Source organism: Herpailurus yagouaroundi, unplaced genomic scaffold (genome assembly GCF_014898765.1).
Source record: "Herpailurus yagouaroundi ecotype Mexico unplaced genomic scaffold, PumYag 162, whole genome shotgun sequence".
NCBI lineage: Eukaryota > Metazoa > Chordata > Mammalia > Carnivora > Felidae > Herpailurus > Herpailurus yagouaroundi.
In genome coordinates, this window is record NW_024412403.1 from 33,518,339 (window position 1) to 33,533,377 (window position 15,039).

Genomic DNA, 15,039 nt, shown 5'->3' on the forward strand with positions numbered 1-15,039 from the left:
AAATCTCCCAACAAATAAGAGTCCAGGACCAGATGGCTTCCCAGGGGAGTTCTACCAGACGTTTAAAGCAGAGATAATACCTATCCTTCTCAAGCTATTCCAAGAAATAGAAAGGGAAGGAAAACTTCCAGACTCATTCTATGAAGCCACTATGACTTTGATTCCTAAACCAGACAGAGACCCAGTCAAAAAAGAGAACTACAGGCCAATATCCCTGATGAATATGGATGCCAAAATTCTCAATAAGATACTAGCAAATCGAATTCAACGGCATATAAAAAGAATTATTCACCATGATCAAGTGGGATTCATTCCTGGGATGCAGGGCTGGTTCAACATTCGCAAATCAATCAACGTGATACATCACATTAACAAAAAAAAAAGAGAAAAACCATATGATCCTGTCAATCGATGCAGAAAAGGCCTTTGACAAAATCCAGCACCCTTTCTTAATAAAAACCCTTGAGAAAGTCGGGATAGAAGGAACATACTTAAAGATCATAAAAGCCATTTATGAAAAGCCCACAGCTAACATCATCCTCAACGGGGAAAAACTGAGAGCTTTTTCCCTGAGATCAGGAACACGACAGGGATGCCCACTCTCACCGCTGTTGTTTAACATATTGCTGGAAGTTCTAGCATCAGCAATCAGACAACAAAAGGAAATCAAAGGCATCAAAATTGGCAAAGATGAAGTCAAGCTTTCGCTTTTTGCAGATGACATGATATTATACATGGAAAATCCGACAGACTCCACCAAAAGTCTGCTAGAACTGATACATGAATTCAGCAAAGTTGCAGGATACAAAATCAATGTACAGAAATCAGTTGCATTCTTATACACTAACAATGAAGCAACAGAAAGACAAATAAAGAAACTGATCCCATTCACAATTGCACCAAGAAGCATAAAATACCTAGGAATAAATCTAACCAAAGATGTAAAGGATCTGTATGCTGAAAACTATAGAAAGCTTATGAAGGTAATTGAAGAAGATTTAAAGAAATGGAAAGACATTCCCTGCTCATGGATTGGAAGAATAAATATTGTCAAAATGTCAATACTACCCAAAGCTATCTACACATTCAATGCAATCCCAATCAAAATTGCACCAGCATTCTTCTCGAAACTAGAACAAGCAATCCTAAAATTCATATGGAACCACAAAAGGCCCCGAATAGGCAAAGTAATTTTTTTTTTTTAAATTTTTTTTTTCAACGTTTATTTATTTTTGGGACAGAGAGAGACAGAGCATGAACGGGGAAGGGGCAGAGAGAGAGGGAGACACAGAATGGGAAGCAGGCTCCAGGCTCTGAGCCATCAGCCCAGAGCCCGACGCGGGGCTCGAACTCACGGACCGCGAGATTGTGACCTGGCTGAAGTCGGACGCTTAACCGACTGCGCCACCCAGGCGCCCCTAGGCAAAGTAATTTTGAAGAAGAAGACCAAAGCAGGAGGCATCACAATCCCAGACTTTAGCCTCTACTACAAAGCTGTCATCATCAAGACAGCATGGTATTGGCACAAAAACAGACACATAGACCAATGGAATAGAATAGAAACCCCAGAACTAGACCCACAAACGTATGGCCAACTCATCTTTGACAAAGCAGGAAAGAACATCCAATGGAAAAAAGACAGTCTCTTTAACAAATGGTGCTGGGAGAACTGGACAGCAACATGCAGAAGGTTGAAACTAGACCACTTTCTCACACCATTCACAAAAATAAACTCAAAATGGATAAAGGACCTGAATGTGAGACAGGAAACCATCAAAACCCTAGAGGAGAAAGCAGGAAAAGACATCTCTGACCTCAGCCGTAGCAATCTCTTACTCGACACATCCCCAAAGGCAAGGGAATTAAAAGCAAAAGTGAATTACTGGGACCTTATGAAGATAAAAAGCTTCTGCACAGCAAAGGAAACAACCAACAAAACTAAAAGGCAACCAACGGAATGGGAAAAGATCTTTGCAAATGACATATCGGACAAAGGGCTAGTCTCCAAAATCTATAAAGAGCTCACCAAACTCCACACCCGAAAAGCAAATAACCCAGTGAAGAAATGGGCAGAAAACATGAATAGACACTTCTCTAAAGAAGACATCCGGATGGCCAACAGGCACATGAAAAGATGTTCAGCGTCGCTCCTCATCAGGGAAATACAAATCAAAACCACACTCAGGTATCACCTGACGCCAGTCAGAGTGGCCAAAATGAACAAATCAGGAGACTCTAGATGCTGGAGAGGATGTGGAGAAACGGGAACCCTCTTGCACTGTTGGTGGGAATGCAAATTGGTGCAGCTGCTCTGGAAAGCAGTGTGGAGGTTCCTCAGAAAATTAAAAATAGACCTACCCTATGACCCAGCAATAGCACTGCTAGGAATTTATCCAAGGGACACAGGAGTACTGATGCATAGGGGCACTTGTACCCCAATGTTCATAGCAGCACTCTCAACAATAGCCAAATTATGGAAAGAGCCTAAATGTCCATCAACTGATGAATGGATAAAGAAATTGTGGTTTATATACACTATGGAATACTACGTGGCAATGAGAAAAAATGAAATATGGCCTTTTGTAGCAACGTGGATGGAACTGGAGAGTGTGATGCTAAGTGAAATAAGCCATACATAGAAAGACAGATACCATATGGTTTCACTCTTATGTGGATCCTGAGAAACTTAACAGGAACCCATGGGGGAGGGGAAGGGGAAAAAAAAAAAAAGAGGTTAGAGTGGGAGAGAGCCAAAGCATAAGAGACTGTTGAGAACTGAGAACAAACTAAGGGTTGATGGGGGGTGGGAGGGAGGAGAGGGTGGGTGATGGGTATTGAGGAGGGCACCTTTTGGGATGAGCACTGGGTGTTGTATGGAAACCAATTTGACAATAAATTTCATAAAAAAAAAAAAAAGTGGTCCAGGTTCATTCTTCTGCATGTCGCTGTCCAGTTTTCCCAGCACTACTTGCTAAAGAACAGTCTTTATTCCATTGGATATTCTTTCCTGCTTTGTCAAAGATTGGTTGGCCATACGTTTGTGGGTCCATTTCTGGGTTCTCTATTCTGTTCCATTGATATGAGTGTCTGTTTTTATGCCAGTAGCATACTGTCTTGATGATTACAACTTTGTAGTATAGCTTGAAGCCTGGGATTGTGATACTTCCTGCTTTGGTTTTCTTTTTCAAGATTGTTTTGGCTATTTGGGGTCTTTTCTGGTTCCATACAAATTTTAGGATTTTTTGTTCTAGCTCTGTGAAGAATGCTGGTGTTATTTTGATAGGGATGGCATTGAATACATAGACTGCTTTGGGTAGTATCATCATTTTAACAATATTTGTTTTTGCTATCCAGGAGCATGGAATCTTTTTCCATTTTTTTTGTGTCTTCAATTTCTTTGATAAGCTTTCTATACTTCTCAATGTATGGATTTGTCACCTCTTTGGTTAGATTTATTACTAGGTATTTTATGGTTTTTGGTGCAATTGTAAGTGGGATCAATTCGTTGATTTCTCTTTCTGTTGCTTCATTGTTGATGTATAGGAATGCAACTGATTTCTGTGCATTGATTTTATATCTTGCAACTTTGCTGAATTCATTAATCAGTTCTAGCAGTTTTTTGTGGAATCTTTAGGGTTTTCCATGTAGAGTATCATGTCCTATGAGAAGAGTGAAAGTTTGACTTCCTCCTGGCTGATTTGGATGCCTTTTATTTCTTTGTGTTGTCTGATTGCAGAGGCTAAGACTTCCAATACTATGTTGAATAACAGTGGCAAGAGTGGACATCCCTATCTTGTTCCTGACCTTAGGGGGAGAGCTATCAGTTTTTCCCCATGGGGGATGATATTAGCATTGGGTCATTCATATATGGCTTTTATGATCTCAAGGTATGCTCCTTCTATCCCCACTTTCTTGAGGGTTTTTGTCAAGAAAGGATGCTGTATGTTGTCAAATGCCTTCTCTGCATCTATTGAGAGGATCATATGGTTCTTGTCCTTTCTTTTATTGGTGTGATGAATCACGTTGTTTTGCAGATATTGAATCAGCCCTGCATCCCAGGTATAAATCCCGCTTGGTTGTGGTGAATAATTTTTTTAATGTATTACTGGATCCAGTCGGCTAATATCTTGTTGAGTATTTTTACATCCATGTTCATCAGGGAAATTGGTCTATAGTTCTCCTTTTTAGTGGGGTCTCTGTCTGGCTTTGGAATCAGGATAATGCTGGGTTCATAGAAAGAGTTTGGAAGTTTTCCTTCCATTTCTATTTTTTGGAACTTTTTCGAGAGATAGGTGTTAACTCTTCCTTAAATGCTTGGTAGAATCCCCTTGGAAAGCCATCTGGCCCTGGACTCTTGTTTTTTGGCAGATTTGTGATTACTAATTCTATTTCCTTACTGGTTATGGGTCTGTTCAAATTTTCTGTTTCTTCCTGTTTCAGTTTTGGTAGTGTGTATGTTTCTAGGAATTTGTCCATTTCTTCCAGATTGCCCATTTTATTGGCATATAATTGCTCAGAATATTCTGTTATTATTATTTTTATTTCTGTTGTGTTTGTTATGATTTCTCCTCTTTCATTCTTGATTTTACTTATTTGGGTCCTTTCCTTTTTCTTCTTGATCAGACTGGCTAGTGGCTTATCAATTTTGTTAATTCTTTCAAAGAACCACCTTCTGGTTTCATTGATCTGTTCTGTGTTTTTGGTTTCAATACCATTAATTTCTGCTCTAATCTTTATTATTTCCTGGCTTCTGCTGGCTTGGGGTTTTATTTGCTGTTCTTTTTCCAGCTCCTTAATGCATAAGGTTAGGTTGTGTATCCGAGACCTTTCTTCCTTCTTTTTTTTTTTTTAAATTTTTTTTAATTTTTTTTCAACGTTTTTTATTTATTTTTGGGACAGAGAGAGACAGAGCATGAACGGGGGAGGGGCAGAGAGAGAGAGGGAGACACAGAATCGGAAACAGGCTCCAGGCTCCGAGCCGTCAGCCCAGAGCCTGACGCGGGGCTGGAACTCACGGACCGTGAGATCGTGACCTGGCTGAAGTCGGACGCTTAACCGACTGCGCCACCCAGGCGCCCCAGCTTTCTTCCTTCTTTAGGAAGGCCTGGATTGTTATATACTTTCCTCTTATGACCACCTTTGCTGCATCCCGGAGGTTTTGGGTTGTGGTGCTATCATTTTCATTGACTTTCATATACTTTTTAATTTCTTCTTTAACTGCTTGGTTATCCCATTCATTCTTTAGTAGGATGTTCTTCAGTCTCCAAATATTTGTTACCTTTCCAAATGGTTTCTTGTGGTTGATTTCGAGTTTCATAGCATTGTGGTCTGAAAATATGTACGGTATGATCTTGATCTTTTTGTACTTACTTAGGGCTGATTTGTGTCCCAGTATATGGTCTATTGTGGAGAATGTTCCATGTGCACTGGAGAAGAATGTATATTCTGTTGCTTTAGGATGAAATGTTCTGAATATATCTGTTAAGTCCATCTGGTCCAATGTGTCATTCAAAGCCATTGTTTCCTTGCTGATTTTTTGATTAGTGATATGTCCTTTGCTGTGAGTGGGGTGTTGAAGTCTCCTACTATTATGGTATTACTATCAATGAGTTTCTTTAGGATTGTGATTAGTTGATTTATATATGTGGGTGCTCTCACTTTGGTGCATAAATGTTTACAATTGTTAGGTCTTCTTGGTCTCTAGACCCCTTGATTACGATATAATGCCCTTCTGCATCTCTTTTTTTTTAATGTTTATTATTTTGAGACAGAGAGAGACAGAGCATGAACGGGGGAGGGTCAGAAAGAGAGGGAGACACAGAATCTGAAGCAGCCTCCAGGCTCTGAGCTGTTAGCACAGAGCCCGACGCGGGGCTCGAACTCACAGACCGTGAGATCATGACCTGAGCCGAAGTCGGACGCTTAACCGAGCCACCCAGGTGCCCCTGCATCTCTTGATACATTCTTTATTTTAAAGTCTAGATTGTCTGATATAAGTATGGCTACCTCTGCTTTCTTTTGTTAACCATTAGGATGCTAGATTGTTCTCCATCCCCTTATTTTCAATCTGTAGGTGTCTTTAGGTCTTAAGTGGGTCTCTTGTAAACAGCATATAGATGGGTCTTGTTTTCTTATCCATTCTGTTACCCTAAGTCTTTTGATTGGAGCATTGAGTCCATTGACGATTAGAGTGAGTACTGAAAGATATGAATTAATTGCCATTATGGTGCTTGTAGAGTTGGAGTTTCTGGTGGTGTTCTCTGCTCCTTTCTTTTATATATATATATATATATTTTTTTTTTTTTTTCATCTTTTCTCCCCTCAGAGAGTCCCCCTTAAAATTTCTTGCAGGGCTGGTTTAGTAGTCACAAACTCCTTTAATTTTTGTTTGTCTGGGAAACTTTTTATCTCTCCTTCTATTTTGAATGACAGCCTTGCTGTATAAAGAATTCTTGGCTGCAAATTTTTCTGATTCAGCACACCTAAAATATCTTGCCACTCCTTTCTGGCCTGCCAAGTTTCTGTGGATAGGTCTGCTGCAAACCTGATCTGTCTTCCCTTGTAGGTTAGACACTTTTTTTCCCTTGCTGCTTTCATGATTCTCTCCTTGCCTGAGTATTTCGTGAATTTGACTATGATGTGCCTTGTTGATGGTTGGTTTTTGTTGAATCTAATGGAGTCCTCTGTGCTTCATGGATTTTGATGTCTGTGTCTTTCCCCAGGTTAGGAAAGTTTTCTGCTATGATTTGCTCACATAACCGTTCTACCCCTATTTCTCTCTCTTCCTCTTCTGTGACCCCTATGATTCTGATGTTGTTCCTTTTTAATGAGTCACTGATTTCTCTAATTCATTAATTGTGCTCTTTTGCCTTAATCTCCCTCTTTTTTCTGCTTCGTTATTCTCTATAAGTTTGTCCTCTGTATCGCTAATTCTCTGTTCTGCTTCGTCCATCCTTGCCACCGCTGCATCCATCCATGATTGCAGCTCGGTTATAGCATTTTTAATTTCATTCTGGCTATTTTTTACTTAATTTATCTCTGCAGAAAGGGATTCTAATCTATTTTCGACTCCAGCTAGTATTCTTATTATTGTGATTCTAAATTCTGGTTCAGACATCTTGCTTGTGTCTGTGTTGGTTAAATCACTGTCTGTCGTTTCTTCGTGCTCTTTCTTTTGGGGTGAATTCCTTCATTTTGTCATTTTGAAGGGAGAAAAGGAATTAATGAGGTAGGAAAAGTTGAAATTAAAAAAAATATTAAAGTTAAAAATTAAAAACACACACACGGAAAAATCAAATAGATGATGCTAGATCCTAGGTGTGTTTTGGTCTGGGTGTAGAAAGTGGTTTGACAGATTAGAGAAACAAACAAAAAAAGGGGAATAAAAAAAGGAAACCATTTGAGAATTTGAAAAAATGAATGCACTAAAGTAGACTAAAATACACAAAAGTAGACAATATAATAGAAAAAATATATAGAAAAATATTTTTAACAAAAATTAAAAAGAAATATGAATTTTTTTTGTTTTCTGTATTTAATAAAAAAGAAATGAAAAAGAGAAAAAAGATAAAAAAAGAAAAAATAAAAGAAAAAAAGAAATGGTTTGAAAATTTGAAAAAGTGAATACACTGTAGTAGACTGAAATAAAATGATGGGAGTAAGATAGAATTTGAAAAAATTACATAAAAGCAAAATATATAGTAATAAAAATTAAATAAAAATATTTTTAAAATTGAAAGTAAAAATGAATTTTTCTTTTTCTGCATTCTAGAAAAAGAAAAGAAATGAAAAAGAAAAAATAAAAAGAAAGAAAAAAAGGAAATTGTTTGAAAATTTGAAAAGGTGAGTACACTAAAGTAGACTAAATCAAAATGATGGAAGTAAAGTAGAATTTGAAAACATTTACACAAAAGTAAAAAATACAGTAATAAAAATTAAAGACAGATGTTTTTAATAAAAATTGAAAATAAAAATCAGTTTTTTCTGTTTCTGTATTCAGGAAAAATAATTGTAAAGGAGAAAAAGGAAAAAGAGAGAAAAAATATTGAATAGATGAACCTAACAGATTGAAGTAGGACTGAAATTGCTTTGTTTTCCCCTAGAGGTCAGTCCATGTAGCTCTTTATAGTCCATAAATTAAGCCGGTGGTGAGGTTTGTGTTCTTGAAGAGCGAAGTTGGCCCAGTTACGCAGGGCTTGGTGTAACAGCTCCTCTCTCCCCTAGATGGCGCTGCTAGCCTACTGGGGTGGATTTGCCTTGCTCATCGGTGAGCATGCGCATGCGCGGGGGCGGTGAAAAATGGCAGCACCCAGCCACCCAGTCTGTTCTCCCCGATCAGCAATGGCTCACTGGTCCTCCGTCTTCAGCTCTCGTCCACTCCCTGCTTTTCCACTCTCCGTGACTGGGCCCCAGGCAGTACCTCTCTCCCAAGTTTTGTCTCAGATGCGGCTGTTTTCCCCGGCCCCTTTTGCAGCTTTGACCTGCTCCGCACCTCTGGGGGAGGGTCTCACTGAGCAACGGCCGAATGAGCAATGGCCAAATGTCGGCTGCACCCACGAACACCAGCTGAACCCTGCTGCTGCTGGTGCCCGAGACTGCGGCCAGGTGCCAGCCTGCCCCCAAAAAAGAACGCGAGACAGTGCAGCCTCAGTGTTTCAGGACCATGGAAAATCGTAACACTCATGGGGCACCAGGCTTCACCCTCAACAACCTTGCCCCAGCACCAGCGAATGTGGCTGCCTTCCGGGGTCTGCTGGGACCAGGTGGCTTCAACAGTCTCTACCATACGTCCTTCCAGCTGTGGAACCGCTTTCCCCCGTGTGGCCTGAGAACCTCCCGGACCCCACTCTGTTCCTGGGGATTCGCCCTTCCCACCCGAGCACTGCCAGGTATGGAGCTGCGGAGTTGCAGCCTTTGCGCTCCCCTTGTTTACAGTCTTAATGGAATTTAAACCCTTTCCTTTCTCTTTTCTCCTTTCTCTCATTTTAGTTCAGTCCCTGCGGCTGTTTCCAATTTTCACTTTCTCTCCAGCTGCTTTTGGAGAGGGGTGCTTTTCCCTCCTCAGTCTCCGTCCTCTCTCCACCTGCAAAAGTCTCCACCCTCTACCTTTTGGGGCTTCTTGCTCCCCAAGTTTAGCTCTTTGTGTCACGTACCTGCTGAATTCTGTGGTTCAGGTTGTGCAGATTGTTGTGTTTATCTCCCAATCGGTTTTCTAGGTGTGTAGGATGGTTTAGTGTTGGTCTGGCTGTATTTTATGGACGCGAGACACACAAAAAGCTTCCATGCTGTTCCGCCATCTTGGCTCCTCCCTCTAAGGGGTTTTTTTAAAATGACAGGTAGGACCTCTAGGGTAGAGGAAAATTTTGGTACCAAAAAAGTAATTTGGTACTAACTCTTAACTCACGACTTTAGACAAAACAGGGAATGATCAGTGACAAAAGAAAACAATTATAGTTGTCTTACACTCAAATGAAAAAAATTCACAAATTAATTTGACTTTCCTAATAAATATATGACTTTTCCCCTTATTTTGTAAAATTAATTACAATCTAATGAATTTCAAAACAAACGCATGTAAGTTAAGAAACATGCTTCAATCAATTTCATTTAATGTGTTACTTCAAGTCTTATGCATAATAACCTTAAATTTACATTTTCATATGTAAGTAAGTTGATACTACACACATCTAGGGCAACATGAGATGCTTCATGACACCTGAGGAAGAGGAGAGTTAGTTTAGGAAAGAAGAGTCTATGAACATGTTAGGTCACTGGAGAACTGTGAGTGAGTCCAAAACTAAGAGGTAAATGATGTGTTGATACTTCAAAGCATCAGGAAACTGAAAAGAGAAGGCCAAGAGGACAAAAGCATGTCCAGAAAAAACCTGCCAAAACGATGCAATTTGGGGAAATTATAGGACTTGTACAAGATAGTAAAAGTTAGGGCAGAAGTGTTCACCAGGATTTAAGTGGAATGGAGCACTCCCCTTAACATTTCTCAAATTATGTGTACATGTGGACACACACACACTCACATACACACACACACACACACACACACACACACACCAGCAAGCTACCATGATAAAAATGTATGCAGTATCTTGATTCACTCAATATTCAATACTTTGAGTTGAGGAAAATGCCACAAGGAAGGATGTAAGATGTAGATTTTGAAGAATCACATAACAAGAATCCCAAAAGGAAAAATATTTCTTTGGCCTTTAGCCAAATCTAACTTTTGTGTTCCATAAGCTTTTCTTAGGGTGACCTGAACACTCTACTACTGAACTATTACCAGAACTCTAGGTAGGTTTCAAAGTGAGTTTCTGCCAGTCTTCTACCAGCTGAATGAGATGAGACAAGGGAGAATATTAGGTGCCACATCTTGTGAATTTATAATTCTAACCTTCGTCTCTGATCATACATAGTTCAGGCTCTGTTGAGTCACTTAGTTAAATGAAAGAAATGGTTATTATTTTCAATTACATTATTTTATCAGTTTATATTTAATCACACTTTTGGCAGTAAAATTTCTCAGCTTTACATACTTTTATTTATTGAATTAGCACTTAAAACGAGGATTGTTATCATTAAATAGACCATGACCTTGAACTGATGGAGCTATAATTTGGAAATTGCACTTTCTAATATAATTATGAAATGGATTTAGCATATATCTAAACCCCATCTAATAATTACAGTTAGCTCTTTATTATCCAAGAGTTGCATATCCAATTTGCAAATCATATCTTTTACTCCACAATTGCCTTTATTATTTTGGTCATTTAGCTATTGTATTATTCATTTTGAAGACTTTACTGCTGTTGCAACAGTTATGACAAAGTTGTGTGCAAAAGTACAGCAAAATTAATAGCAAGTATTTTATGCACTAGTATTTCCATTATTGTTTGGCTACACCTGTTAAAAATTTTGTAATAAACTAATGAATACAAATTAATTTTCATTTGGCTTCCAGAATTCTTCAAATATAAAAATGGGATTTTATTTTGAATTAGAAAATTGCATTTATTTTTCATATTCCTATGATTTATTTATCATTATAAGTATATAATAAGATATTTAAATGGTAAAGTAGAGAGTTCTGGTACTGCTCAGGATGGAGAAAGCATTGTTTAAAAGATAGCTAGAAATTAAAATGTAAGGCTTTAAAGTTCTTTTCTTTTTTACTCAATGCCACAGACTTTATAAATTACCATGTTCTTTGAGGAGAAAAGCTTTGTCTGTCTTATATATCCTATGTAACCAAGTTACAACAGAAAGAGTTCTTGACATTAGGTCAATTACACGGTAGTGTTTTACTCATCCAAAAAAGGAGACTGCCAGTCTACTATTGTCAGACTGCACTATCCCTGGGGTAGGGTCAATGTTAAGATTACAGATAAAGACAGAGTTAGACTGAAAAACTTCTGTATCTTTGAAAGAGATGATTAAAAGGCTATATATGAGAAAATGATTACTTTTTAATTCTTGGGACTTAAATATTTAGGCAACTAAGAGATTTGAATAAAAACATTAATAAAAATGATTAAATGAATATTTTAAAGTCTTGTTTCATTAGAAAAAATTCAACTGCTGGCAATTTCTTGGGAGAAATCATCATGGTTTAGATATGATAATTCTAATCCTCAGCAACATAGGGCACATGGAGAGAAGGCACCATGGGTCTGATCTGGGATGTGGACTGTGTTTATGGCTGCCAAGAGATACAACTACAATGGTATTCCCTGCTTTGGGAGGAGACCAACAAAATCAGCCAACATCTGGGTTTTTAATTAGCTGGCTAGAGGATTTTTCTCAGAAGTCATGAGGGAGGGACCATCATTTTCTGAGATTCTTCAGAGGCCATAGGCAACACACGGGCTACTATAGGGATATGCTGTAATCACTGAGGAGAACGTGGATGTGTCCAAGTAGGAACGAAGGCTTGTGGATTGACAGACACAGTAAATGAGAATAGCATCAAGACCCACAGGTCTCAGTCACAGCCAAAGCCATTTCAGTTAGTGAGGGGATATCAGGAAACTTCTCCTGTTTTCTCTTTCTTTTTTTTTTTTCTTTTTTCTTTTTCTTTTTTTCTTTTCTTTCAGTTATCCTGAGATAGAGTTCATGTGTTATCAACCAGCTTTGAAGGAGAAGCAAAACAAAACAAAAACTAAGCAAACCACATATGACAGCATCCTCAAAACAAAATCTCTTTGGTAAACAAACAAAAAAATAATTTCCCAGGATGCCAGAGCTTTGGACCTCAATTTTGAAAGAGCTTAGCAGTGTTTTTTATTTGTTTGTTTATTTCCTAATGGAAGTGCTAGTTTTCCTATTGATTTTTCAACCTCCCTTGACCGTATTCTCTTTTTTTTTTATTTATATATGAAATTTATTGTCAAATTGGTTTCCATACAACACCCAGTGCTCATCCTAAAAGGTGCCCTCCTCAATACCCATCACTCACCCTCTCCTCCCTCCCACCCCCCATCAACCCTTAGTTTGCTCTCAGTTCTCAACAGTCTCTTATGCTTTGGCTCTCTCCCACTCTAACCTCTTTTTTTTTTTTTTCCTTCCCCTCCCCCATGGGTTCCTGTTAAGTTTCTCAGGATCCACATAAGAGTGAAACCTTTTGACCGTATTCTCAAATGTCTACGTAGTCTGCCACATAATCTATAGGTCCATGCTGATAGAGTCATCTAAACCTGTCAATCAGAAAGGATTTATTAAACACAGTCTATGTACTTGGTATTCTAGGGAATAGGAAATAAATCAAGGACACATCTCTTGTTCAAAAAAAGGATGAACTAATTTTTTTGTCATAATCAATGATAAGACTGTGTGAGTGTAAATAGGAAGTATATTACCTGGTAAAGAATATGATTTTTCTAGCTGCTTGAACAGTGTGGAAATGGTAATGATAAATTTGACATATTGAGTGTTTGGGAAATACCATTTTGCTGCCCTCATGTTTTTTCTTGCCTTTAATTTTATCAACTAAACTTTCTAAAATGTATTCCACTCTGTTTATCTTTCCAACTATCTTTTGGTTGACACTGGTTTTTATTCTCTCCTTGGTCTAATTTTTAAGTGTAACCTTTTGTATGTTTGTTCGCTGTTTGGGGACCAATGTGATGTTAGCACACATGAGAGACTGAATGATCATATTTACTGACCCAAGTATGATTGCTTATTTCTCTGTTCTTTAGTGTCTTTGGGAAATTAGAGAATATGAATATCTTTTCTTTTAAGCCCTGGCAAATACGTTTATAAATTCAAACCAGGTCTTTAACAAAATAGACTTACTTCCATTTCAGGAAGTGTAGTGTTTGGCTAAGTGTATTGGAGACATGATGTGAAATGGTATCCTGTACACAATTACATTGTGATTAGGATGCAATCTGTAACCACTACTACCTCCTGAGCACCCTTTCCCAAGGTTTCAGTTTATTCTCAAACCTAGTTGGGTCATTATCTCCCCATGTTTCCAAATGGGATAATCACACCCTCACTTTGCCTGGTGCAAAGGCTACTCTTATTCTGCTCTGTATTCTAGTGGAATGAAAAATTTCCTTCATTCTCCATGATTTATTCAGTTTTCACAAGTCCCTTGTTATGAAAATAGAAATAAAAATGAAACCCAAGGCAAGAAAATAAAATAGCACAGTACCAAGTAGGAATACAAAGTATTTTTGTAATATAGAGTCAAGCCACAGTGTGGCATATCTGCCACCAATATATAACCAGGTGTGTGTGTTGCATCCTAATCCTCTCAGAATGTTGGCCATTGCAGTTTTCTAGTAACCAAATAATAGTAGTGAACGTGTGGGCCTAATTACTTGTTCTCTCTCTCTTTCCATGTCTTTCTCATTAGGTGGAAAAAAACTTGCGAACTACCTAACTTATATCGGATTCATTTTCTATTCCAACAGGACATGTCTTCGTTAGACTGTCCCACTAAGTTCTTTATAATAAGTTTTCTTGGATTTTTCCTGAGCACTTTTCTTTCTTTTCTTTTCTTTTTCTTTTTTTTGTAACCATCCCTCACAAAGCAGTAGACCTTCCTAACTAGTTTCTTTTTTTTTTTTTTTTATTTAAAAATTTTTTTTTCAACATTTATTTATTTTTCGGACAGAGAGAGACAGAGCATGAACGGGGGAGGGGCAGAGAGAGAGGGAGACACAGAATCGGAAACAGGCTCCAGGCTCTGAGCCATCAGCCCAGAGCCTGACGCGGGGCTCGAACTCACGGACCGCGAGATCGTGACCTGGCTGAAGTCGGACGCTCAACCGACTGCGCCACCCAGGCGCCCCTCTAACTAGTTTCAATGAAAAGAGTGGTGTACTTGAAAATAATAGATACATAAGTAAATAACAACAAAAGTGATAGTGTTAGAACTCTCTTCCTGGGAAAAGTATTTGGAACAAAACAGAGATATAGAAAGGGGAGGGGAGAACAAGATCTCTGGCAAGGAAACTGTCACAATTTGCATCCATTCATTTTTTTGTTTATTTTTCGTATGGAGCAGTTTTACAGGGGAAAAAAAAGGAGAGTTTTAGGCCATGCTTACACATTTCATTTTAAAATGCCATAGGATCTCTATTTTTGAATTTTAGCAGACAGTCCTCAACCTATTTTTGTAACTATATACCAAGGGTATTAAACATACCCTTCTTTCCTAATCTGATAATTTCCCATTGATATTTTCTCATTGAACGACCAGAGAAAAGTGAAACAATTAATGATATACTCTTTCTACTTTTCTGCTCCTTCTACTGAATGGCATTGTCTCTTTTAGGATTGACACTTATTCTAGAGAATTAACTTTCAGGAGCTTTATCCAGCGACTCACAATAAAAATTCACCCATTCACAGTAACAGCAGTAGGCTAAACTGGGCACACAAAAGAGAGAGCATAATGTTGGCAACTTGTTTACTTTAGTTTTCTCTTCTGTAACATGAAGGGGACTGGAGCTAATGTTCTCAAATTTTCTTTCCTATTTCCAAGTATTTTCTCATATACATGTGTACACA